General features: G+C 40.3%; 1 protein-coding gene across 2 annotated transcripts in view; it reads right to left on the bottom strand.

Moving 5' to 3' along the window:
- The window catches only part of USP40 (ubiquitin specific peptidase 40), a 3,368,940-nt gene extending 3,351,090 nt beyond the window's left edge, over positions 1–17,850 (bottom strand). For both annotated transcript variants that reach the window (XM_044075047.1, XM_044075048.1), the window contains exon 1: positions 17,727–17,850. The gene's annotated coding sequence lies outside the window, so the exon portion shown is untranslated. The remainder of the gene's footprint in view (positions 1–17,726) is intronic.
- Between the last annotated feature and the right edge of the window lie 7,760 nt (positions 17,851–25,610).

Raw genomic sequence — 25,610 nt, 5'->3', positions numbered from 1 at the left:
AGGCAGATTTTTATTTAGAGCCTCCAAGTATGTTTTTGTGTGTTTATGTGTTGGGTATGCAGATGCAATTGGTCTGTGTGAGACTGGATTTGTGGTGTGGGTGGTTACCTTTTCCTCCTGACTGACTGTGCCAGTCTTGGGTTGAGAGAGCTCTGCCTCCAGTTTGGCTGTGTAACTGCATCGCTCACATGTATTAGAGTTTGTTGGAAGGAGGAGAGGGTTGTCTGTGTACATAAGGCAATTGTAACATTGCCTCAAAATTCCCAGATTCACCAGCTGGACTGGAGAGTAACCTTGAAACGGACCCTTGGACATACAAGATTAGTATAGGGAACTTGTTTTTTTACTTGATCAGATTAGGGAAGGGAACTGATTTTTCACTTGATCAGGAAGGACCAATTGGGAGCCTAATACTTATGAGAAGTCAAGGAGGGTGCAGTGCTTTACTTAGTTAGTGTTTCCTTATAAGAGCTGAACAAGTGCAGGGCTTTAGAAAGAGAACAGAGTGATTACTTTGAGAGCTTGAACAGTTCTAAGGGAAAAAGTGAAGAGCAGACTTTGTGAAGCCTGGAATAGTTTAAACCTGTTTAGGTGACGCTGCTCAGTGCGCAAAACCATGCAAAAAGAGAGTTGTAGGGTTTTAAGAGAGAGAGAGAGAGAGAGATCAAGGAGTTTAGAATTGACCCAAAATGGCCAATAAAACTACAGCTTCTAGGTAGTAACCACTCCTCCAGGGACAGGCAGGCTGTTCAGTGTTAACCACTCCCACTGGTGAACACAGAGACTTCCCTTTAGCCCAAGCAAGCACTGGCCTTCTAGAAACTTCCAAACAGTTCAGAACAGCAAATCTGTAACTGAATTTTCTTAACTTTCAGAAAGTGGGAAAAAAGCAAGATTTTTTTGTTTTTTTTTCTTTTTGTTGTAGTTTAAAGGTAGCAGAGATACACAAGCAGCAAAATAATCACAACAGTGCAATAAATGACCCCACACTTGAGTGCTAGGCCAAAATCAGGTAAAATGCAGTTTTTAGAGAAAAAAACGATTTTAAATTAAGTGCAACACAGGAAATGCAGTAAACAGGCTCTAGATGTGTTCCAAGTACTGTTACTGTTACAGATATAAACTTTAGCAAGCCGGAAAATGCCAAAAAGTAGGCGGCAAAGCAGTAAAACTTAACAAAAAATCACAAAAGTGGCAACTTTTCTTCTCTCAGCATCCATATATTTATAATGTATGCCTTGATTTACTATGTATTCTCTTTTGTGTTTCACGTGGAGATTTCTCCCCAAGCCTCCACTGAAAATGGGCTCTTCGTGGCCCAGTGGATTTTCCCGGTAAACAAATGCCAATAAATATAAATATATATATATATATATATATATATATATATATATATATATATATACACATATACATATATATATATGTGTACATAAGTATGTGTATATAGATATATGTACACACAGACTTCCTCAAATTTAGTTCAGTTGCAAATATACACACACCTTCTCAAATTTTGAACATAGTGTCCCTTTAAATATTACTTCCATCCCGGCTAGCAGCACCACAATCTACTTCATTATTTTCATCCAAATGTTACCATGAGGAAAACGTAAAAGACATATGTATAATGTGCTGGCCTTTTCAAATCAGTGACCTGTCATACTTAGCAAAAAAAGAAGTGCGAGAGATTTGTGCGTTTGTGTGTAGAGATATCTCTATAAACACTAGGAAACAATTTTGTTTACTTATCTTAGCAAGAAGCTGCACGACGTATTTTACACATACAAAAACAACCTATAATGTTCTGCTTGCAGACAACCATTTTAAATGATGCATTTATAAAATGCATGAATGTAGACTTCTACTTGTCGATGCAGTCATATGAAGAAATGTTTAAATACAATGGGCTGCACTACAGAAGGGCACATGATGCAGCTGTACAACAGTGTACTCTGGCTACTGCCCCAACATTATTGCCTGCAGCCTTATAAGACTATTGTGTATATGAATCTGTACACTTTAGGGCAGCACTGTCTGGTCAAGATGTGGTACTCTTATGACGCAATTCTTCACCCATCCATTTTACTCAACTTGGCATTTACTTTGGAGTTGGACTTTGGCAGAAGATATATAGAAACTTCAACTCTCTTTGGAAGTGGAGAATAGGCTTGGGAAAATGGGATTAGGTATTCAGTCTTAGACAAATATGAGTAGCTGGTGTGCCATTCCTTTCCTGAGAATCTGCTGCATCCAAGCTACATAGTAGTAGTACCTACTGACGAAAAGCCTGCTAACTGAACATTACAGCTTCACTGATTGACTGGGCTGCTTCACTTCAGCATTTCAATAGATCACCATAACGTCAGTCTAGATATGTATAAATATAGAAAAACACATTATGAAAATAATGCCAACTATGTGGCCACTCCGATTAACCTATAAACTGTTCTTATCCTGCAACCGATAAAAGAAGTAGGCAAATTGATTACCTTAAAAAAACGTATTTATATGCTAACAGTTAATGCTCTCTATTCAAACAGAGCTCAAGAAAGATTGGGTCTTTGTCCTTGGAAGCAATAACTACCACCAGTTTTTACACTGGAAACATCTTTCCCTGGTTTGTAGAGGTAGGTGTGTGTGTGTGACTGTAAAAGAATGGGAATATAGTTCCTTCACACAGCTGTGTTAACTTGTCTAAAGGATGGCAGAAGAACAGTATCAGTATTAATGTGCATTCTTAACTACTCCATTAAACAACCCCTTAAAAATTACTACAAGCATACTAGGACTCATGAGGTGATTTGGTCACATTGCCTAATGCTTATGTGACATTCCAACCCTATGTAAAAATGGGGGGAAAGGGGGTTGCTGATAACAACTAGGATTCATGACTTACTTGCTATGTTTCCTTAAGAAACTCAAAACTGTACCACTTCACCAACCAATCTTTAAGCCGGTCATTGGCCAGACTAATTATTTAGAATTGATGGGGAAATATATTAACTGGTTGCCCAAGAAATATTAACAATGTACAGTGCTGATAACAACAAATGACTTACTGAAGTTATGTTACAAAAATGATAAAAGTAAATCTCACTTGCAAAAAGATAGGCGCAAATGGGTGAGGACATTCATAGAAAGTGACTGCATGCAAGAACAACAAACTACAAGCAATTAGAAAACTGTACTTCAAATCTACTTCCTTTACAGCACCACCACCCAGGACTGTCGTCGGACTTTTTATTACTATACATACTCATGCATTCACTGCTTCCCTTATAAAGTTTTATGGATTAATTTTTACAGAAAATATCCATTTTTGTAGTATGTGGTTTGATGTAATTTAAAACTCTAATGAAACTCTTGAGGTGCTGAAAATCAATACAGGTTCATAGGTGGTTACTAGATTATCTGAACAAGACCATTTTAAGCCTAGCCAACATTATCGCAAATTTAACAAAATACTGCTGACATGTTTAATATCCCCAAGGAATTTAACGGATACACATCAAGCATTCACAGGCTTTTCCTGTCCACTCTGGTACAGAGCTGTCAAACGAAGAGTAAATTTGCGATTTCCCATCCACTATTCTACCTTACACTTGGATAGGCTTAGGGAAGAGCTTTGCTTCACATGGACGGGAAGGCTGTTCTAAAGAAGGGTTAATCTTTGACACATATCTATCCCTCCAACATGTCTAGTTTATGTTGTACAGAAGGTCTGAGTATTTGGAATGGGCATTTCTGATACGATTTGTCTTGCGGATGTGCAACACATCCATCAGTGTGGGATCAGGATGCCTTGTAGACTAGGCATAGAAACTAAGTAGCAGTCTGTAAGAGACCAAATACAGGGCAAGTGCATTGACATGGCCCAGATAAGACTTGTTATTTACTCCCTGTATTCTTTTTGTGAGCAATCTCTGTGGCCTCTCAAGCTGTTGCAAATGTTTGAAAGGTGCATGCAGAAGGGTGCATTGTACTCAATGATTGGTCTGATGAGACAAGTACAACAAAGCAACAACCTCTTGGACCTGGATACTATACCTTTACTTATAAGGTGTTCAATATAGAACAATTTTCGCACCACAAAAAAACATGTGGTGGCCAAAGGTCATATTTCTGTCAACATTAGTTTCCAAATCTCTGACCACTGAATCTACTTTTAGGGGTGTATTATCAATGTGGTAATTTCCAGGGGTGTATGTCTTTCCAAAGGTATTATTATGCATTTTTTCACACTGAGTTTTAGTCCATGGCTCTGGCACCGTTGTTTGTCTGCGTTAGGCCCTCCTGAACAGTTATTTGTGTCTTCAGGGGGAGTCAAGGACCACATCTAGTTTGGAGTTACCTGCATACTTTGTCAGCCAGAGACCCTTGACATTTGCCTCATCTTCAGGGAAGTAGATAACAAAAAAGAGAGGCCTCAGCACCAGTCCCTGTGGGACTCCGCTAGCGACTGGCCTATTTGTGAAGATGGATTCCCCTATCTTAGCCATTTGGCTTACTGATAGGATGCAAGAAGTTAGCAGTCAGGTTACATACAGGTTTATGCCCACTTCTGTAAGTTTATCTAAAATGCCCAAGTAAGGTTGTGTCTTGAACGTCTTGTTCAGGTTGAAGTATACAGTGTCTACTGGTCTGCCCTCATCTGTATCTTTTCTGACATTCTTGAAGAGGTCTACCAGGTTAAGTAGGCATAACTTGCTTTGATAAAACCAAACTGGGTAGGGTCCAATGTCTGTAGGTTTTCTTTATCATTGTTTATTAGAGCCATGATAATTATTTCCATGGCTTTGCACGTGAGACTAGTCAAACTCACTGGTCTGTAGTGTCCTTGGTCTGTGGAAGCCCATCCCCTTATGTACAGGAATAACTGCTGCAATCCTTCATTCATTTGAACAAAATGCAAGATGGAACAAGTGTTCTGAATATAACCAACAACAGAGAAAAGGAATGCTTGAGTGGACACTTCCAAAGAGCCACAAAACTTTAATGAAAGTCACCGGCGAATACAGTAAGTCACCAGCTAATACAATGTGCTTATTGTATTGGCTGGTGACTTATGTGGATTTGTGCTTACTGTACTGGCCGCTGACCTTTTCTCTGTTCTCCATTCATTTGACACAAAGCCTGTCTGCAGGCTATCGTTAAACAGAGATTCTAGTGGTATTATGGATGTTAGGCTTCAGTACGGAGACCCGCGTTCGCAAACAGCTGTGTAACAGAATCTTAAATTATACCCCTCTTCAATAGTATGCTTAAATGAGTAAGACTAAAATTTACAACACGGTATTTAATTCATCTTAGTTCCTTAACTCTACAAACAAAAAGCAGCTCCATAAACAAAATTAAGCTTCTACACTAACAACTTGGGGAAAATAATGCAACTAGTACTCTTTCACATAATTGTACCAATTGATTTATGGTTACTGACTGTTCACTGCTTCTACCAATTGACAGTACAATCTGTGAGAGATGTAAATATTTAAGAAACATGGAGCAAACCTATCGCATCAGTCCACTATGACTACGAATCAAACTTTCATTACTCATTTAGAAGCTGTAAGGATAAACTCGTCAAAGCATCTTACAACACCCATTAAATTTCATACTCCAATATACGAGGCAACATCTACTACTTTTCCACTCACACATACTGCAAATCCACACAGATTATCCAAGAGTCAGGAAAGTAGTCCTACCCAATAAGGCCTATTAAGTCTGCTTCCACGTGGGGAAATGTTTTAATCACAAGTAACTCCATTGCTAGGCATACAGATTCCACACATTAGAATAGACAAGAATAGAGTAACTGTAGGATGCTTGACTGGTGCCAGGATCTGTGAGGTTAAAACGGCCTTAAAGTCTCTTAGGCCAGACAGATAGGACAACCAAGTGGTGGTCCATGTGGGAGTGAATGACATGATGTGCTCCACCCACAACAGCACGTAGAGACACATAATGGAACTTATTACACATTTGTTAGAAGCAAGAAAGACACTGGTCTTGAGTAATAGCTCACCATTAAAACCAAATTATGCCTTGATACAGAGTAGTAACTAAGGTGGCATGAAGGGCACAGTTGTCTCAATTGCATGCTGTCAGAGGGACATAACTGGCAGGGGCCAATGGTGTGAGACCGGAATACTGGCACTGTATTTATGACTCAGTTGAAGCACTTAACACGAGGTGAGTGTACGTGGTATTAACTGTGGAAAATTACTTATTACATTTTCTTACAATTTTCAAGCAGCTTGGTACAGTTGCAGGAACAGAGGAGAGGAGATTATTTTTTTTTTTAAGCTCTTGAACTTAGAGTTGAGGACCCACGTCTTAAGCTCTTGAACTTTGAGTTGAGGACCCACGTCTGTGGAAAAATGTACATGGTGACAAATAAGTTAGCCATGGTTCTGAGTACATACCAAGATAACAGTCTTTAAGAACTGGCAAACTATCTGATGTCATTCAAAGCGATCCAATACAAGTTAGCCTGCGATGAGGTGGCAGATCAAACTTCCACAACACTGGTTGGCTTTCAAATAATGGCTAAAAAGCCTTTGCTCCTAACAAAAGTGCCTTTTTTAGGCAGAGTACCCATAACAGACATTCCTTCAAAGCAAACTCAAAATCCAATTCAGATAACACAATGGTGGCACTAACCAATGCTAGGAGTCTAAACAAAAAGTGTATATGCTCAGCACTTCCTAGACGTTGCCCTCACTGTTATATGGGGTCCGAATTCTAACTAATTTATAGACCTCCCCAAAGAAAAAAAACAGAAGGCTGTTGTAACCAAATTTGCCATAAATGCAACACCACTAAATCGTCACTGTAAAGCCCTATATTCCCCAAGACGACGTGAATTCCCCCCTCCACCTCAAATACGTACAACTTACTACGGTACACAAAATCATCCATAACCCACTAGCTTGCCCTGGTCTTAGTCCATTAATCAACTTTTGTATCCCAAATAAAAATCTCAGATCTGAAGACAAACATCTCCTCACAAAACCCCAGGCCCAAGCCTTTACTCCTGCTCTGTGGCAAAACTAAGGAACTCCCTCCTTTTACTATCAAAACTTCTACTAACCTGTACTCCTTCAAAAACTCTATAAAAGAATACTTCACAAAAGCTTGGATTTGCTCCTGTATGAGTCTAGGCTGAGGTATTCTTATACCTTTTTCTACCTCTACTACTATCTCTATCCCCACTATTAACTTACACTACTCTCCCTTCCTCTATACATACTCCCCTGAGGTTACACTCATACCTTTTCCACATCTATTCATACTATCCCCTCTATCACACCCTACCCTTCTCTACTCGTACTATCCTACGCGTTCACCAATATCATCTGTTACCATATTTCATGACCGCTAGAATGTTAATATTTGTTAGAATAATCTATTATGTAAATAATGCTGCATCTTCCCATTATCAGGCTTTATGACTTTTATTATGTCTGTTGTTTTTTTACTCAAACTAATGTGTAGTTTTTCAAACTTTGCGCTTGAATGTTAGAACTTAATTATGTCTGTTAAGTTCTCATTCTGACAAACTATTGTGTTGTTTTCATATTTGTGCTGGAGTGTTATGACTTTATGTCTGTCTAATTTTTTATTCTGTCTAACCATGTGTATCTGGAGCTTTTCTCCCAGGGCCTCCGCTGAAAATGGATACTTCATGACCCAGTGGGACTTTCCCCGTAAACAAATGCCAAATAAAAACATTGTTTCAATGCAATGACAGCTGTCCCTCTATACAAAGGCTTAGAGCCTATTACACCTTCAAACCCTTGAGTAACTGTATAGGAGTACCTGTATTTGTCAGAAACACCATCATCTCAAATCTGACAACCCTCAGATGACAATCCAAATCACTATTAACAAATCCAACTGTTACTTCACTACAGATCCCTGTCAAAGTTCCCACAAAAATTATGGAAATTGTCTTAATACCAGTGGAGGTTAAATATCAAACCAAATATCTTTGGGCTAGGCGACTTCAATTATCCAACCAATGATGAGCACACTTACACCTCGAATAGTGGATATATGCTCAGCACTTCCTAGACTTTGTTAATGCCAATGTGCTGCACCAAATTTTCAAACTACCTATCAAAAATTCCAATATCCTTGATATAGCCCTTACCAACCCAGCCCCCTTGTATGAACCACACTTGCATCTTATCCTCGGTTAAATCTAACCACAAATCAATCATCTTTGTTGTCAGACCTACTGTTACCATCACATTACCAAATGAGATTCTCTTAATCAACTTCTCTAGAGCAAAACTACTTCTGCTTGTGGAAGACCTATGCAAAGGTTCCAACAATCCACAAAAATTGGTCTCAAATGGGAGGGCTGACACACTTGCCTTCTGCTTTTACCAGCACCTTAACAGCCGCATAGAAAATTCTGTATTAACCCACCCTAAATATAATAGTACATTCAGGAATAAACCTCTCTGGTCAAATGTCTATATTAATAAACCATACAAGAAGAGGGAGAAAAACAAAGTTGTAAGAAATCCCTATTCTCCTACCTCAACACCATACCAAAACATGACTGCAAGAAAAGTTAGAGCACTATTAGAAAACATAAAGCAAAATACATACTTAAGTTCACCACAGATGTCAGGAATTTAGGGATGATGTCCAAAGGTGCACTAAGCTCATCCATAACAATATCACATACTTTGAACCCAAGGATATAGCCACCACACTAGCAGACAAATGTTACAAATATTGCAAACAAATGTAGTGCTGACAGCTCCCCACCTACCCACACAGTTGCCCCCACTACCCCTGAAAATTTAGTTTCCCTTGAAATCACTTTGGAACTGTCAAAGGCTATAAATACTACTACTACATGACCAGACACCACACCAGGCTGCATTTTCATGAGTGTTGGTATGCAATATTAGAGTCAGGGTTTGTGTCCAATGCCTACAGAACTGCCACTGTGACTCCCCTATATAAGGGTGATCCCTCTATAGACCCAGGTAATTACAGACCCATCAACCTCACCAGTCTTGTATGCAAGGCCATGGAAAGTATCATAACAAAACACATTTATGCAGACATAAGCAACTTAACATATCTAGAACCCACTCGGTTTGATTTTGTGAAAGGTAGGTCCTCTCTCTTGAATTCAAGTCGCCTTCTTTGAAAAGAGATTATAGAAGCTGTGGATATTGGAGACTCTATGCATACTGTTTGTCTTCAACCTAGCCGACACTTTTGACACTATCCTTCATGCTAATATTACTGAAACATTAGTCATAGTTAACATAAAACTCCCTATGTTACCTGCTGGACTGCAAATTGACTATCCAACAAATCCCCAATTGTGAAAGCTGAAAGCTCCTAATGTAAAACTGCAACTTGGAGGATACCACACAGATCAATGCTGGGCCCTCTTGTTTAGCTTTTATTCTGCAGACATATTAGCCAATATCCCAGAAGTGTAGTTGCCCAAGTATGCTGATGACTGCAAGCTGAGCACTATTACCCATTCTTCACAGATACTAACCTGCTTTAATAAGGGCTGAACTATACAAATGCCTGCTGTACTGAAAGTGGCATCATGCTAAATGCAAAAAAGTGCAGGATAGTAGCAAATAAGTTGTTCCCAGCTGATGTTATAATTGGTACTCCTCTTTAGACACACATTCTTATAAGAGACCCGAGTACTTCTCTCTCTCATTTGATAATCCCGTACTTCCATATTTGAGGATCATCTATACTTTCTACTTTTTACAAAATTATTTATAACTTACGTTAAGCCAATTATTGATTTAAATTTTATGTTTTGCTCCTATTGCAGGGTAATTTAATTCCACTCTAGTGATTACAAAGAACATTTAGTAGACATCTATGTAATGTTTGAGATCTTAACTACTTTGAAAGACTAACACTTTGGTTCATTTTCCATTTGCTACCACTTTATGAGAACCAAATTATGCTTAGTGTAGAAAGCATTATACAATGAGGAGTTACAAATCTTGCTGGGAGGGTGACCTATTATATTGGAATCAATTTTGCTCAGCTAATAAAATAAGCTCTGCAGACTATTTGATCAGCAGATATAGTTTGCAAAATTGCAACTGGATGGACATCCAAACTTGTAAGGATTTTATACATACTAAGCTCGTACCCTCATTAGAGGCATACAATAAGAGTAACTTAAAAATCTTGGATTTAATCTCAACAATAATTAATAGCTCTCCCAAGAACACTTCATACATATCGGTTATTTATAAAATTCTCAGAAATGATTTTACCAAAACAGATGGGGTTTTTTATTGGAATTATTCAAGTGAAGTTAAGACAAGTATTCTCAGAAAAAGATAAAAAAAAAAAAAAAAAAAAAAAAAAGAAAAGCACTCTGTTTACAGTCAGTGAAGGAATCCACATCTTCCCTGTTCTGGCATGTATATACATGGAAATGTTTACATAGATGTTTTGTCACCCCACATAGACTAGCAATAATGTACAAGAAAGATGAAATGAAATGCTGGAGATGTGGACACCCTGATGCTGACTGTATACACATGGTTGTTAATTGCAAAATAATTTCCCCATTTTGGTTAGACTTTAAATATCTTTGTAAAGCTCTATGGAATGATAGATGTATAATTTCTGACTCCCTTATCCTTTTCAATGTTCCTGAAGACATTCCTAAAAACCAAAAGTTTTACTATGGTCTATCTTCTCTACAGCAAGGAAACTTGTCACTAAAAATTGGAAATCCCAATATACTCATGAAATACATCTGTAAGAATGAGAATGCTACTATAAAAGCAAGGGCTAACAGCACAACTCATTTAATAGCTTGGACAAAACTGTCGAATCCGTTAGAGAAATATTAAATGTTCTCCTATGTGTATTGCTTTTTTAGTTGTTATGGACATAGTATAGAAACAAGAAAAAATAAACTATATACAAAGTTACTGTGGTTATAAAATGAATAAAAACATTTTAGAAAAAAAAAAAGAATCTTGCTAGGTTTGGAGTCAACTCACTCTGCAAGATAGTTAGGAGACAGCAATCTATGTTTGTAAAACATTTCAAATTTGTTTTTATAACAATGCTTGTTTATGGAATAAACTCCCATTTCATATACACAATTCTAAATGTATGAACACTTTTAAGACGTCACCAGATCTTGGGTTAGTCATTTGGTATACACAGCATATGCCGAATATGTGTTCTAACATGGCTTCTGGCCTGAACACAAGTATGCCTTAATCTATGAATTATTAACCAAGTTTCCACCGAATTATTAACCAAGTTTCCACCATGTTCAGGAAATCTTTCTATCTGGCCTAGTTAGTTTCCAGAAGAATGCCTTCAAGATCCAAAGAATGAGGCTTGACATGCTTCAACAGCCAGCAGCTGAGCCCATATTGTGTCCTGTATTCCTATTAGTCAACTGGAAATAGATTACCACATCTTGCCACTCCAAGGTGACCTGTGTCTCACGTTTTGAGCCATGAAAGATCCAATCCTATTTGGGCTACTAGTTCTTTGCAAAACCAGTGGCTCTACAAAGACCTGTACTAGGGCCTATACCAACAAATCACTAAGACTCACTGGAGGGATATGATCATAGGTTCATAGGTTCATACTAGGCTATCTGCCCTAGGGCATTTATAAGCCTAGCCAGAGTGTGCATTTTAAATTAATTTTGCTATGCCCTTTTTCGAGGTTTGTATACTGTGCCTCTGTCCAAGAGTGACACAGAAGTGATACCCGGGGTAAACCTAGGATCTCCCATCCACTCATCAAGATTCCTCTTGAAGAGAGTCAATGAGGGACTCTGCCTAACCTGGACTTGGATTTTATTCCAGAGTGAAGGGAGCCTCTGGGTTATGAATCTGTCCCTCCAGCATGTCCTATTTATTTCAGTGCTGAGGTTTAAGTCCCTCGAGCGCGTAGCTCGATGGGACTTGGATTTTCTGAGGTGCAGCATGTCCATTAATTCCGGGTTGGACATGGCTTTATACGTCAGGCACAGATCGCCTCTGAGCAGGCGGTATGCCACTGAGTAGAGCTGGAGTTTCTTTAACCGGGCAGCATACAGCATCTGTTTGAGCCCCTTGAGCCTCTTGGTGAGGTACTTTTGGGGTCTTTCCAGTTGCTTCTGGTGTCTGGTAAGGTACATCCCAAAGGGGGCATTGTACTCAATTATGGGCCTGATGAGGGATGAGTAAAGAGGCACGATGACCTACCCTGATCTAGATGTGAATCCCTTCATGATTAGGTGGGCTATATAAAATGTTTTTCTAACCACTTTGGCCACGTGGTTGTCAAATGAGAGATTGCTATAAACTAGGGTCCCCAGGTCCCTAATTACTTCTTCTGTACTTAATGGATTACCACCTATGTGGTAATTTGTGGGCACTTTGTTTTTGCCAAAGAGGATGACTATACACTTTTTGGCGTTTAGCTTGAGGCCATGGCTCTGGCACCAGTTGTCTGTTTCTATGAGGCCCTTTTGGAGGATGCTTGTGTCGGCTGGAGAGTCTATTATGGCGCCCAGTTTGCAGTCATCTGCGAACTTGGTCAGCCACAGTCCTTCCATGTTGGCCTGTACCTCCGAGAAATATATACCGAACAAGAGAGGTCCCAAGACTGAGCCTTGTGGGACGCCACTTGTAACTGGTTTGGAGTCTGACATGGCTCCAGCTATTCTAACCATGTGGGTTCTGTCCTTGAGCCAGTTTGCAACCCATCTAGTGACATAGGGGTTTATATTTAAGCTGGTGAGCTTATCTATAATGCCCTTGTGGGGTATTGTATCGAAGGCTTTTGCGAGGTCCAGGTAGGCTGTGTGGACCACCTTCCCCTTGTCAATGGCCTTGGTGACTGTTTCAAAGAAATCGACCAGGTTTAAGAGGCAGAATCTGCCCTTAACAAAGCCGAACTGGGTAGGATCCAGTGCCTGTAGGTCCCCAATATCTTTATTTATAAGGTCCATGATAATCCTTTCCATAGCTTTGCAGACCAAGCTAGTGAGACTTATGGGGCGATAGTTTCCAGGATCCGTTGAGGCACCACCTTTGTGGAGAGGGACCACTGTTGCTGTACGCCACTCTTTGGGTACATATCCTGTAGTAAGGCTGAGATTGAACAGTAGTTTTAGGTTTGGGTTTAGCTCTTCTTGGAGTTCATGTAGGACGCAGCCCAGGACACCGTCTGGTCCCACTGATGCTGTGTTTCTTGCTTTGGAGAGGGCAGCTCTTACCTGAGCATATGAGATGTCAGGGGGGCAGCACTCTGCTGGGATAGATATTAGCCCTTTTGGTGGGGAGGGGGGGGGAGTTTGCGCTGAACTTGTCAGCTAGGATGTTGGCAATGTCTGTGGGTTCGCTGTATTTTGTGTCATTTTGGACTAATTCTGAGCATATCTGGGAATTCCCACCCAGATTCCTAACATAACTAAAGAAGGCCTTGTGATTATCCTTAGTGTTCTGTGCAATTTTTCTCTCGAAGCTGGCCTTAGACGATTTTATGAGTGCCGGTAGTTTTTTGCTAATACTGATCAGAGATGCCTTCCCTTTTTGGGATTTTGCTCTGTCATGTAGTAGCTTCCTCCTTCTATTGTATAGTTTGTTTATGGCTGGGGTCCACCAGACAGGATGTCTGCCTTTGGAGGATTGGGTCTTGGTTTTATTTGGGATTGCCTGATCCATGCATTCCTGAAGGTGTTCATAGAATGCGTTTATAAAGGATTTTGTGGTCTGGGCCGTATTATCCACAGGCCCGGGGGCTTTGAAGGATTCCACCTCGGTTTTGAGGAGTGTGAAATTTGCTTTAGAGAAGTTTTTCACTGTGGTTTTCTGGGCATGGGGTGGGGTCGGGATGTGAATATCCAGTGAGATTAGTTTATGGTCTGATCTTACCAGTGAGGGATACACTTCTGGTCTGGAGCATAGAGTCCCCATGTTGGTGATGATCAGGTCCAGTATGTTTTACCCTCTTGTGGGAGTGGTAACAAGTTGTTCCATAGCATTTGAGTTGATAAATTCTAGGAACCTTTGGGCTAGGGTGTTGGAGCTAGAGTAATGCTCCCAGTCTATGGTTGGGTAGTTGAAGTCACCCAATATAATGGTGTTTGGAGAGACCTTCATATTTTCCAGTGTTCTCAGGAAGGCCGAGAGGAGTTCCTGGGTTTGCGAGGGTGGTCTGTAGCAGGCTATAAACTGGAAGGCAGTTTTACCCACTGTTAGTTGCACATGGATAGTCTCTGATGCTTTGTGCTGTGCCACCAACCTGGAGGTGTGGGTATCTTTGACGAATATTGATACTCCCCCTCCTTTTGTGGTTCGGTCCAAGTTTTGGGGCCGAAAAGCATGGTGTGAGGTATAACCTGGTAGTGCTGGGGTGCTCTTGAGAGCCTTGAACCAGGTTTCTGTTACTGCACAGATATCAATGTTCTCCATGCTAAGGAGCGTTTCGAGTGCATGCATCTTGAGGCTTAGACTTCTGGCGTTGAGTAGCATTACTCTTAGTTTCTTATCCCTTGTGATACCTATGGAGGTGGGGTTGTCTTTTGAGCCTTACCTAAAAAAGGCACTATGGGGGTAGCAAGAACCTTTGCCAATATCCGAAAGCCCAGGGGTGGCAGGTGCAAGCCGTCCCTAGCGAAGCATCGTGGCTTGTCGAGCATGTCATCCCAGGCTGACAGGCACTGGATCCCCTTTGAATGACACCAATACTTAAGCCAATTGTTGAAATTGATAATCTTGTCTTCATACTGTGGCATCATTCTTGGTGAGGGTAAGATGCTACTCAAGGTCAGGGTCATACCGGCCTGGGCTACATGCTCAGAGAGCTCCTCTATGTCTCTTTTCATGTAGTCCAGGGAGGTACAGCTCAGGTCATTCACACCAGCATGGACAATGACTGAGTCATATTTGTACTTGCCTTGGAGTGACCTGAGTTCTTGTGTTATGTGGCGGATCCTAGCGCCCGATAGGCAGCTCACCGTGACCTTCTCCTTGTTCAGCCTGGTGAGCGGGACGTCAGTGTGCCTGATGATAGAGTCACCTATTACAAGTGTATCAGGTGTGTTGTTTAGCCTTAAGGGCTGTGACTGTTCGGCACACTGGCTTTGTGAGCTGTGTGTTGCACGTGTTTTGTTTTGGGGTAGTGGTTGCTTGGGTGGCTGCTTTGGAGGTCTCTGCTGCTTAGGCAGATTTTTATTTAGAGCCTCCAAGTATGTTTTTGTGTGTTTATGTGTTTGGTTTGTTGTCGTGGTAGGTCTATGTGAGACTGGAATTGTAGTGAGTGTGGTTTCCTTCTCCTCCTGACTGGTTACGCCAGTACTGAGTTGAGAGAGCTTAGCCTCCAGTACATTAGGCAGTTGTAACATTGCCTCAAGATTCCCAGGTTCACCAGCTGGACCGGAGAGGAGATTGACAACTGACCTTTGGACATGCTAGAATAGTATTGGGAATTCCTTTATAATTGAAAAAAAAGGGCCAATGGGGAACAAGTTACTCAAGGGGAGTTTGTGAGGGTGTAGTGCTTTTAATTTTTTAGTGCTGACTTATATAATTGCTTTAGTGAGCAAGTGCTAGGCATTAGCGTAGGAATAGGGTATTTATTATGAGAACTAGATCAGTTCCAATGCTCAAACCCAAATAAGTGGCGCTGCTCGATGCCGCGCTATGCACAAAATCACACAAAGCTGCGCTACAGCGGGTTTTATACAGGCGGACTTGAAAGAGCTAGAAATTGGCCCAAAACAGCCAACAGACTACCAGATACCTGCGCTGGGAACACTCCTCCAGGGACAGATAGACTGCTCCAAGCTCCCCACTGCCACTGGTGAACAAAGAAGCCTCCCTCTATCCAAGAAAGGAAATGGCAACACAGGAACTTTCCAAAAGTCCAGAATACAGCAAAGCCTGTATTTGGACTACTCTAGGTCAGGAAAGATGGGGAAACAAAGAAAACTTTTTTTTTTTTTTTTGCAACAAACAGCAGGAAATTGCAATAAATATGTAACACAGGCTAGCGCACTTGAGTGTGTAGCCTCAACAAGTAAATGCAACAAACAGGACAAACTTTAAAAGTGCAGGTGCAAAAACAACTTTAGACAGTTTAAAACATTTCAAGAAGCAGAAATATTTGCAGTTTAGCTAGACGGACAGTCGCCCAGGTAGTAGCAGGAAAAAACACTTTTATCAGGTTAGCAGTCGCTCTTTTAGCCTCTCTGCTGCTAGCACCACTCTGCAGGACCACGGGGAGCTTGGCTGAGTAGTAACAAGTGCAAAAACCTCGCTAAAGCGGGTTTTATACAGGGGGATTTGAAAGAGCTAGAAATTGGCCCAAAATGGCCAATAGACTACCAGATTCTTGTGCTGGGAACACTCCTCCAGGGATAGATAGGCTGCTCTAAGCTCCCCACTGCCACTGGTGAACAAAGAAGCCTCCTTTAATCCAAGAAAGGAAATGGCAACACAGAAACTTTCCAAAAGTCCAGAATACAGCAAAGCCTGTATTTGGACTACTCTAGGTTAGGAAAGAAGGGAAACAAGGATAATTTATTTGTTTTTTTTTTTTTGTTTGTTTTGCAACAAACAGCAGGAAAATGCAATAAATATTTAACATAGGCTAGCGCACAGAGTGTGTAGCCTCAACAGGTAAATGCAACAAACAGGACAAACTTTAAAAGTGCAGGTGCAAAAACAACTTTAAACAGTTTAAAACAGTTCAAGAAGCAGAAATACTTGCAGTTTAGCTAGATCAGACAGTCGCCCAGATAGTAGCAGGAAAGAAACACTTTTATCAGGTTAGCAGTCACTCTTTTGGCCTCTCTGCTGCTAGCACCACTCTGCCGGACCAAAAGGAGCTTGGCTGAGTAGTAACAAGCGCAAAAACCTCGCCAAAGCGGGTTGCACCACAGGTCAAGCAAAGTCTACTTTGTATACCTTTAAGGCTTAGTCTTGAGGACTGCTTGGGTAGACACAAACTTACATCAGGACTATCACATATGGCCTTCCTTGATTTGGAAGGTGGGCATTATTAAGTACTTGTAAGGGGCAGCTTATTTCTATGTTGTATGGAATTTTGTCACTGCTGTTTGTAAACAATAAAACTGTTTTCAAAAATATCAGTTGTCTGGTCCACATAGAAAAAGAGAAAAGGACTTTGAAATATAATGACATGCTAGAAAGTTAAGTACAAGAAATCTTACTCCAAACAGCACAATATTTAGAAACTACAACTTCAGAAACATTGTACATTCAAACAGAATGTTGTCATTAACAGAATTACTTGTCAGCATGATAGTGGTGGGGAGCGGAATGGAGATTGATGTGTCCCACCAGCCAGCACCTAAGTCTATATTATGTACTGATAAGAAACGGAATCTTTAGCCCCAACGGTGAAATGAAAAAAAATCAAAACAAGTTTGACCGAATCTTTTACCCTGGGTTGTTAAAGTCCTGAATGAACAGTGCAGAGAAACTCGATCAGTTGTTGGAGAAACTGGAACACCGCTTACAGAAGTTTGCATTACTGTCTGTTGCCCCTAATTTAGATCAGAGCCATACACTTAACAAAACTGAAAACACAAACCAATAAACATCTGCACACCCAACTTGACACAAACTGAAAGTTAAAACACCTTAAAGTTATCAGCAAATTACACAACAAACAAAACCGCTGTTTTGAATTATTAGTTTTGAGTCCGTCTCACTTACTTAGTTAAACGGCCTACTGTTCCGACACACATTCTCTAAAATCAAATTATGGTCAATAAAAATATTTTTAACGCAATCATACTATCCAGGGGGCAGCCATATTTGATAGTGCCATATGGCAGTACTTTGCCTTGTGGTAGTTGAAGTATTTCTCAGGCTGAATGCTAATTATATGAAACCATGCATGTGAAGGTCAAGAGACTACAACTCCCTAAAGCGACTGCGTACGCGAGGCTTTTGGGAGTTAAAGTCCGAGTCCTGAGTTGTAGTTAAATTGAGGAGAGCGTATTCTACTCTTAGACGGGTGATGCTGGTTAGCGTGCAGTTTACTTATTTAAACTTGACAGTAGGCAGCTCGCGTTGTATACAGCCATAACTGTCAACTAAATGGGGACAGACCTCATCAGAATTGGGGTCAAATCCAGAAATAACCCGGGGGGGCACTCTTTAAAATGTTAGTATTGTTAACTTGAGGTGTTAACAGAATAATAGGGTATAGATGAATAAAAAATCTGGGGTAAAAAGGCTTGCACCTCTAATTATTCTCATTATTTACTTGAGTAAACTTTCCCAAAGGGTATCGGTTTTACCAGGTATTGTGAGGGACAGTGCTAAAATTTAAGCGAAAGTCGGGGACATCCTTGAAAATCTGAGACGGTTGTGATATATTAAAAGACCAACGATTTAGTCTGGATACCTCAGAAACCAGTAATCGATGCCTCTGCATAACTTTGCTTGTGAACGTCGGCACGCTGTTTAGAACTCATCCGTGGTAATACCAGCTGCCCCACTTTGCGAGGGATAGTCCCTCTTTGGGCAGTTAATAAACTGTAAAATCGCAAATGTCCTGAGATTTTAGAACAAAAGTATTTCCCATATTTTATGTAACAGTTGCATGAAACAGTTATTCTGTATCTGAAACACCTAAATGTTATAAGAAACCGAATAAGCAACTAAAATGCTACAAGAATATGCTTTTATTTAGGCAAAAAAGTGAAATTCTGTCCTTTGTGATGGCCGTGAGTATGTTTCAGCCTGCAAAATCTGACATTTGTACAAAAGATGACCCACTTTGGATATTTGAAAAGTTGGCAACCCTATTTAATGAATGTTACAAATTTGGTAGACCACCGCTGGGTTTTGATACGGAGTTATTAAGATATTACATGGCGGTTTGACAACCCCCCCACCCCCCGCGCGTGCGTGCGTATATACCGATACAGTATTTGAGTGTACGAGTTATAACTGGAATTGACTAGCAAGTCAGCCAAAATAGTTTTGCTTTTAGGGCATTAATTTGCTAAGCAAAACATGCAAGCTTTACGTTGTAGTGTGTGTGGACAGCTCCGCTGTTTGAAAAGGATGGTGAGTTATACACTTTCATTGTGTGCTCAGATGGCCCTACAAAGCTAATCCCTAATCCTCTCAATTTTGCCTCGTATTTTTCGTCCATTTTCCATAAAATTGTGGTTCTGGCAAACTAGTGGCAAGTCATTTAAGACTGAAGTTAGAAAATAATGACAAACATTTGAGTTTCAGAGTTCATACCCTTCAGAAAATTTATGCTAATGCAAAAACTGTTAAATCTATCAACTTTCTAAGTTTTTAAGAGCAATATTTAAAAATTGTCCCTATTTTGGGGTCTTTGTCCCACTTTTATTTATGGCTTTGTCCAGATTTCTTGCTTTAAGAGGCTGAGAGGTATGAATCCATTGGCTATACCTTGAGAGATCATAGTTTAAGCTATAGTTTAGTATTAAAGTGCCAGGCAACTCGCACAGTGCAGAGGTAGGCACCAAACTAGGTGATGGTGATTTTAAACCCACTGGTTGTGTTAATGAAGAAAACTTCCCTTCAACGATGAAAATCTCCACTCTGTGTTGATGTCTGGGAGAAACTTGCTGCATCTGTATAAAAAAGGAGTGGTCTCTGAGCGCAGTGTCCATGAACCAACTATCTCTCTCTCCGTCTTTGACGAGGTCCTCGTCTGCTCTGTTAACTATCCAGTTACTGTTTGTATATTCTAACATTATATGATCTGTGATAAGATGAACACTTCATTTTGATTTGTTCTATTGATGGTCATGCAGGTTCCTTTATTATTTTTGATAAATATTCATGGCTCACTAAAAGCAGGGTGAGTATTTTTGTTAAAAGAGATCCACAACCACAGACTCAAAAAAACATGTTTATTTCCTCATGGTTTGGTGTTTCCTACATTTTAACACCACTATGGGACTATTTACAGGTTTTTAAATATTTTTATGTGTAATTTCTGAGTCTGACCTCATGGTGTCTTGCATCTTGAAGTGATCCTGATACCTCTAGATCTCCCACAATGCAGTGCTTGTCTGTAAAAAAAAATTACATCATGCAGGCCTCTTTCTTCCTAAAGCTCCAGACAATGCATTGATTTTACATGCATACACTGCTGTCTTTCAGTCAGCCAGTTTTAAGTAACATTTCATGCCATTCAATGACTACTTAAAACACAAACAGTGCAAATGAACATACTTTCAAAGTGTTTTTTTACTGCTGCTGCTTTTTAGAATGGCTAAACTGCAGTCTTTTGTGAAGCCTGAATTGTACTACTTTGACTCATCTCCCATCCTCCTTCACACCTAACTTCCATAGCTATCAAAGTGCTAAGGGTAATTTGAGCTGTTACCTGCTGTGATTGACAGCTCACAGCAGGAGACTTGACTCATATACCATTTCCTTGTTCTAGCCTTTACTTTCTGTATGGGTAGAGGAAGGACCAAGGATCTGTGACATCACAGCATGGGTGGGTGTTTAGGACAGTTGTGGTGATGTCAGTTTGAGGAGGGAATTGGCCAGAAAACTACCTGTATTCATTGACCTTCATGACGTCAGTGAATTAGAGACTGCAGCAAGCTTTTCCAGGGCAGGATAAAAGTTTTTTGAAAGTGAAACCACCACAGTACTCTAAGGTACTGTTCTAGTGGAGAGAAACAGTTGATTTAAAATATTTTAAATGCTGTATTGCTGTTTAATCATAGCAGGGACAGAGGGAGAAGAAGGACAGAGAAGTTGAGTATTTAATAATAGAACCCCGTTGTCCTTTAACTGTTTAACTGGGCTGATCCAGAAACCCTTTTCAGCAATGATCAAAGGCAAATGGGTGAAAAACTTTACAATGACCTCATTTACTGTATAAGAAATTATACTTGATGGTTTTGACCATTGCTAAGATACCAGTTTAATCAGTACATTGTACATACTATGCAACTTAAAAAAAATTGAAGCACCACAGATATTTTATATAAACATTGTATCAGTACATTTTTTAAATGTTATTAGTGAAAACATTAAAATAACAGTCCAATCCAATGTGACTGTTTCTTAGCAGATTTAACTCCTATAATTAATTATTCCCCCAAATCAGTATATTTTTAGAAGCAGCAAAGTTTTGCTGTGTGTGGATTTTAGGTAGAAGGTGGCTCCAACAAACTAGAGGCATTTTAAAGGATTTTTTTTCTCCTGCTGTGAGTTAAAATGCAAGTCTCAAAAGTGCCATGTCCCCTAGATCTTTGCAGTATGATTGCTTGAGTGCAATTTTTGATAAATAGCCTCTTGACAAGCAATATTCTGGGGAAAATAATCCAAATTAGGCATTAATTAATCATTAATAAATGTGTAGTGACTGAGGCATGGTTTAAAACAGAAGAGAGCACTCCAGATATGCAGGGCTATAACTCCTCGCACATGTTTAGAACAGATATTGAGCAGGAGGGGAAAAGGAAGAGGTCTCTCACATCCAGAAGAGACACACATCAAAGCTGATAAAGCAGCATGATTCACTAGAGCTTCTTCTTGCCCAAATAATCATCAGAAAGGTTCTGTACTAGCTACAGAACTCCTTCTATGACCCAAGAAAGCCAAAAGACCTATCAAAAGGAACTAGAATCACTCAGTATTAAACACAATACTAGGTGAATAACATCTTGGATCTTGTCTTACTAATGTGGGAGGAATCTTGCAACATCCCTTGCATATCTTTATTACTTATTAGGTCTGATCATAATGCCGTCTCCTTCAAAATAAAATTTGAACTAGAAATCTCTTCCACCAAAGGAACCTTTAGAAATGTCTATAAGACAAACTACCTACTCAAAAGTGATACATGAATACTTAGACATGTACATCACCATACTATATCAACATGTAAACAGCCACATAGATGCAACTATACCATGTTGGAACAATCACAGGGCAAACACCAAAAACAAACCTACATCATATAACCATAGTATCAACAAGCTTTACAGTGAAAGCAAGAGAATTTTGACAAAAGAGTAATTCCCAAAATGGTAGAGCTCTTATCACTGAAATAAACAAATAAGTCAGGAGCTTAATAAAATCCACCAAAGCTAAGTTTGAGGCTAAAATAGCCACCCAAGCCAAAGACAATCATAAGGCTTTTTAGCTATGTTTGTAATCTCAAAAGCACAATGCAACAACACACTGAGCTGATTGTGAATGATGTTGCCTACACTGTGACTGAAGATATAGCAAACCTACTGCCTGATGAATTCAGCTCTAACTTTACTCCTCTCTACCCTCCATCTGTCCCTCAAGAGATACATAAAAATTGGCTTGCCTCCAGCTATCACACAAGACCAAATGCTATCAAAAGCTATAATTACTGCAGTGATGTGTCCTGACAATATCCCTGGATGCATCTTAAATAGCATGAAGCATAATTTAGTCACCTCCCCAACAACACTGTTCAACCAAAGGCTCCATACAGGTTTTGTACCAAGCAAACAGAGAGCAACTACAATCATCCCCCTGCATAACAGAGGACCTTCCATTGGCTCAAGAATTACAAACCCATAAGTCTGACCAGCCTCATATGCAAAGCCATGGAAACACTTTCATGGAGCTATTCAATAAAGCCATAGGGAACCTCCAAACAGTGGACCCATCTAAGCCTGGATTCGTCAAGGGCAGGTGATGCTTACTCAGCCTGGTGGATATTTTTGAGAAGGTCACCAAAACATAGATGAAAGTTTAATGGCACAGATGACATACCTCAACCTGTCAAAGCTTTTGACACAACCCCCCCCCCTCCTGGCATAGTAGAAAAGCTAAATAAACTAGGAATAAACCCCCTACATCACCTACTGGATTTCCAACTGGCTCAGAGTAAGATGCAGGAAATCAAAATAGGAGAAGTTGCCTCCACAAAAAGACCAGTTACCAATGGAGTCCCCCAGGGTTCTGTGCTGGGAACACTCCTGTTTGTCATCTACTTCCCCAAAGTAAAAGCTAATACCAAAAGTCTATGGCTGATTGAGTTTGCAGATGACTGCAAGCTAGGAGCAGTCATTGAATCTCTAAGTGACTTAGCCATTCTGCAGGGATATTTGTCCCAAATAAATTGGTGTGAAAATCATGGACTGAAATTAAATTACATAAAATGCGTTATCATATCCTTTGGGAAGTTATCCACCTTGAGGAACTACCACATTGACAATACACCCATAAGAGTCACCCTAGTTGTTTGGGATTTGGAAACTTATGTAGGCAGTGACCTAATGTTTGACCAGCGTGTGTCCATTGTTGTAAGAAAGTCATTTTATATTGCACAGCTTATAAACAAAGGGATTGTGTCTAAATCTAGGGATGTCACTGCCCCCTTTACTTAGCCCTCCTTAGGCCAGTTATCATTGAGTAAAATGCCCCCTTTGGCATGTATCTGTCCAGGCACATGCAACTGAATCTCCCATAGAGATATCTTACTAAAAGGATACAAGATCTAAACAATATGTCCTACATTGACCAACTCAAAGCCGTGTCACTATGCTTTGTATCCTGCAGACTGCTAAGAGGTGACCTGTGTCTAGCTTGCAAGGCACCCTCTGACCCAGTACTGATCGATTTACTGCACAGCAGCAGGATAAATTACATCTCTTCACCCTAGAGAATGCTGATGTCTATGCGGTCACTGAGACATCATTTAAAGTTTAAAGAAAGTACACCACCAGTGCAAGGTTATAATTTCTTCCACACATTTACACCAGCTACTACACAGACAGGGACTAAAGGTGGAGGTGTCTCTATTTACATCAAAAATAAATATACCTCAAGGCTGGTCAAACAGGACAATGCATTTGAGCTGTTCCCTGTTCAAATCACCATAGGCAAAATCCAACATCACTTCCTTGCCAGCTATAGATCCCACTCTATGACCCAGGAGACACATACCATGCATTTACACTTATTATAGGTTCATAGGTTCATAGGTTCATCATATTCTATATCTGCCCTGCCCCATTTATAAGCCTAGCCCATAGTTATGTGGCTTTCGCCACCCCTTTAGTTTGAATAAAAACTATGCCTATCATTTTGCTGTGCCTCTTATTAGAAACACTAACCATCCTACCCAATATAGGGATGCCACATATCTGTTTTTTTTCTAGACTATTCGGAAATCAAATTGATTCTCCGGTAGTCTGGAAAACACTGTACAAACTCCGGTATTCTGTTTCAAAAAAGGAAACAAACTATCAGAGTTTGTTAAATTGGCTGATTTAAAATGCATACTAAATTGGCAGAAAGCAGGCATCAGGAACAGAAAAATAGGGCATTTTCTATCAGCTGATATCATAGTGACATCACAAAATGGGCAGAACGTGGGCATGAGAGGGGATGGGGATGGGTGGGATTACGGGTGATGCAAGGTGTGTAGTCTTAGTCCTGTTTTAGCCACAACGAAAGGTGGCAACACAAACCCAATACCATATTCATAGGCAACTTTAATTACCCTACTATTAACTGAGAATCCTATATGACACCCAATGTAGAGGCACAAAGATTCCTGGATTTTGTAAACACAAACTCCCAGAACCAGATAGTCAGTACAACAACCAAGGGTGCAGCCATACTGGATCTGGGCCTTACTAATACAGGAGACAGCTGCACAGCTCCTACTGTAATGTCTTCCCTGGTAAGGTTAGACCACAAAATGTTCAACTTTGAAGTACAAATAAAACCTGGACTCCCAGCTAAACCAGGAATATTCAGGAACTACTCTAAGGCTAACCTGCTGCTATTGAGTGATAAACTGGCAGAATTTCAAGCCCCCATGAACCCTGGGAACACTGCTACCTATGCAGAACTGTTCACAGCAACCCTGTACAAGCATGATAATAGCAGCATAGAGGCAGCTGTACCGACCAGGAAGAAGTGCAGAACTACTGGCTAAGGCTCTGGCCACCCCCATACTGCCTTTTTTAGGCAAGGCTCAAAAGTCAAACCCACCTCCATAGACAGCACAAGGAATAAGAAACTAAGGGTAATGCTGCTAAATGCCAGAAGTCTTAACCTCAAGATGCACACACTTGAAGCTCTCCTCAGTATGGAGAACATCGATATCTGTGCAGTGACAGAAACCTGGTTCAAGGCTCCAGAGAGCACCCCAGCACTACCAGGTTATACCTCATATCATGCTTTTCGTCCCCAAAACCCAGACCGAACCACAAAAGGAGGGGGAGTTTCCATATTTATCAAGGATATCCACACCTCCAGGTTAGTGGCATTGCATGAAGTATCGGAGACCATCCATGTGCAACTAACAGTGGGCAAAACTGCTTTTCAGTTTATAGCATCCTACAGACCACCCTCTCAAAGTCAGGAATCCCTCGGCTTTCCTGAAAACATTGGAGAACATGAAGATCTCTCCGAACACCATTATATTGGGCGACTTCAACTACCCAAACATAGACTGGGAGCACTACTCAAGCCCCAGCACCTTAGCCCAAAGGTTCCTGGAAATTATAAACTCAAATGCTATGGAACAACTAGTCACCACTCCCACAAGAGGGGATAACATACTAGACTTGATCATTGCCAACATGG

Source organism: Protopterus annectens, chromosome 6.part0 (assembly GCF_019279795.1).
Source record: "Protopterus annectens isolate FY-2018-M chromosome 6.part0, PAN1.0, whole genome shotgun sequence".
Lineage (NCBI taxonomy): Eukaryota > Metazoa > Chordata > Ceratodontiformes > Protopteridae > Protopterus > Protopterus annectens.
This window is presented reverse-complemented; position numbering and strand designations above follow the sequence as displayed.